We start from the raw sequence: 3272 nt of genomic DNA, 5'->3' as shown, positions 1-3272 counted from the left end.
GATAAGAGCCTGTGTAATCTTTGGCCTATTCCCTATAAAATCTTTACAGGCCTATATAAGCTAAACATACAACCTGTTTCCTCAGAAACCAGTAATTGTTAGTGGGAAATAACTGCACTAAGAAGAAAATGTATGTGCAGTGGTTAGACAAGAAGAAATGGTGAAGATTCAACTTTACTGCCATGATATGTCCATGAGAGCTATAGCACATTAGTCTTAATAAATAGAGACCACAAAATGTTCAGCTCATCTAAAAGAATGTTAAAAATGGCTTAATTTTAATGTAGAATCACCTACAAAGTAAAAATATTAAGTTAATTATTTTATTTGCATGTTGCTCCCTAATCTGTGAAGAAAAAAAAAAAGTAAAATTAGATCTGGTGACTGAAAACTAGAATAATTCAGATTAAAATTATGATTCCTGAGAAAAATATACCTCAGGTCTTCATCACTTCTGGTGTTCAAATAAAGACTGGATGCAGTAATTTATGCATATTTCTAGTCTGAATATAAAATAAATGAGATGTTCTTTATGTGGGAGGCCTCATGAAAACTGGCCCAGAACTGTCTTACAACATTACCATGTTATTTTGAAAAGGTTTTAAGAAACAGTGGATAGAGTTTCTAACGGGCTGTCATTAACTCTGTGGACTGTGTGGAATGCCAGCACACATCCTCTGCCTCTGCAAACACTGCTGATACCTTGAGTCTGTCATGTTTACTTTCCCCTAAATTTGGGTTGATATTAAGACCACATGGTGCACAGTAAGCCCTGTTTTTAATGAGAATGAAGTCATACCGGCTTCACTGTTTTCCCATAAACAAATAATATTTATTCTTAATTTTTATAGAAATTAGAACTTGGTTGTTTTTCTCAAGCAAGGCCCAGCATTGTGCAAACCAGTAGTCCAGAGCTTTAGGATGAATTTTGTACTACCACAGCCCCTCTGTAGCTGTTAGGCAAGAATCCAGCTTGTCAATTAAGTCTTTGAATTGATTAGGATCTGAATCTTGAGGTGTAAAATTGGGGTAAATCACTTCCTCACCTTAGGAAAGGGGTGAGGAGGTGGTGAGTCATGATCAGCACTCAATTAACTGGGACCCTGAACATCCAGCCTTTAAAGGAGTCGAGATATTTTGTGGATCCACATTTATTGAAATAGGTGCATACACCACTTTGTAAGTGTAAGTGCCAGGTGCTGCACCTCAGTCAGAGCAAATGCTGCTATCGGTGCAGGCTGAGGGAAGAAGGGATTGAGAACAGGCCTGCTGAGAAGGAATCAGGGTGTGTTGGTGTGTGATAGGCTGGACATGACCCTGCCATGAGCGCTCACAGCCCAGAGAGCCAAAAGTGTCCTGGGCTGCATCCAGAGCCCCGTGGGCAGCGGGGCAGGGAGGGGATTCTGCCCCTCTGCTCTGCTTTAGTGACACCCACCTGGAACACTGCATCCAGTTCTGAGGTCCCAGCACAGGAAGGACATGGACCTGCTGGAGAAAGTCCAGAGGAGGCCACCAATTTCTGTTACATTGAAAGGTTGAGAAAATCTGGTTTGTTCAGTAATAATTTCTGTGATTCCAGGAACGATTTTCAGGGGCATGTAGCTTTAATTTTGCCCACTATTCAGAATGGGACTGTGAGGACAATGAGCATTTTTTGAAAATTTGACTTCAGTTGCATGAGTGGGGCCCTTCTGAAATTTCCCAAGTGACATTAATATCCAGTTCTTGTGTAATTTGTAACTGAAACTCCTGAGTCCTGCTGTAAAGCAGGGACAAGCTGAGGGAGGCATGAGGAAAATGTCAGTTCATCAATTTCAGCTTGACCCAAAACAAGCAACAAAAGAATCACAGTCCAAACACTGGTCAGAAAAGGCTCAACACAGTAACTTTCTTATCCAAATTAACTCCTATGCTAGTAAAGAAAAATGCAACTAATAGCTAGGAGTTATAAAGGAATTCATCAATATTTAGAAAAAAGATCATTGTCATAGGAGTCATTTAAAGCATGTGGCTTCCTTTTAGCAAATAAGAGAGGGCTTTTTTTGTTGCTAAATGTTTAATCAGAGCAGATAAAAAAAAAAATCTCTGCAAAATCTCCTTCAAGCCACTAGAGGATGAGTACTTCTCCATCAAAATAAATAGTTAAGCTGTAATGTAGCTTATCTAAGCCACACTAATAAGCTATTAGACTGGTAATACAATTCAAATCCTAGCAAGTGTAAATGAGGGAGACAACTTGAATCTTTATTGAATACTAAGATTAGTAATTTGTTTATGGAATCACGAGTATAAAAATATTTAAACTATGCACATTGGAACATTAATATGCATAAAAAGAAATAGCATTTCAAAAAATCACTAGCTAATTAGGTAAGCATAATATTTCCTGTTGTAAGGTTAAATATTTCCATATGAAAATAATGTAAACATTGCTTATAAGTTCTGTAGAAAGCTAAGAAAACTGTGATGAAGGTATGTACAACCTGGCTCAGAGTACTGCTTTATGTCCTGCTTGGTCAGCTGCATTGGTTGACCAGCCTATTTTTAAAGTTCTTTTCTGCAAATACTGGACTACACCAAAAGGATTCATTGTCTAGTGTAGCTGTCAGTCCTGAAACCATATTTTCCAATGCTTATCTAAAATGTCTTACTCCTAAAAAATCCTCAGATATAGACCATAATTATTGAATCTTTTGAGGGTAAATGAACAACTGGAAAACAGGGTCACTACACAACTGACTGTTCAGCCATCCTCTTTGTTAGGAAGATCAGTCAGCGGCTCAACACAATTAGCATGAGCCAGGAGCAGAGCCTGAGCAGAAAGAAAGATGTGTCACGTTCGAGAGGTGAACATTTTTTCAGATTGTCTGATTTTGTTCTATAAAATTTTTAGAGTTCTGGCCAAAGCTTGTTATTAACAAGTATCTTCGACAACCTGTGTGGAAGGGTGAAGTCCTATGAGTCTGCAAAAGGACAAACCTTATTGAAAAGGAGGAGAGAGAGAATTACAGTCCTGCTGCTTTAAAAGCAAATCCCAGAGCAACCTGGGATATATACAAGTTATTTCAGAGCACTTGGAAGATAACAGGGAGACAAGTAGCAGCCTCTGTGGACTTATCAAGAACAAATCCTGTCAAATGTAAATGGAGTCGGTTCGAGCGAAGCGGTCACTGCAGCGCCCGGGCCGCAGCCGGCGAGGAGGCAGCAGAGGGAGCCGGAGCGGCACCGAACGCGCTGAGGAGGGGAACGGGGCCGGGGGATGGAGGAGCACA

This window comes from Parus major, chromosome 9, assembly GCF_001522545.3.
Source record: "Parus major isolate Abel chromosome 9, Parus_major1.1, whole genome shotgun sequence".
In the NCBI taxonomy this organism is placed as follows: Eukaryota; Metazoa; Chordata; class Aves; order Passeriformes; family Paridae; genus Parus; species Parus major.
Note: the sequence above shows the minus strand (reverse complement) of the source record.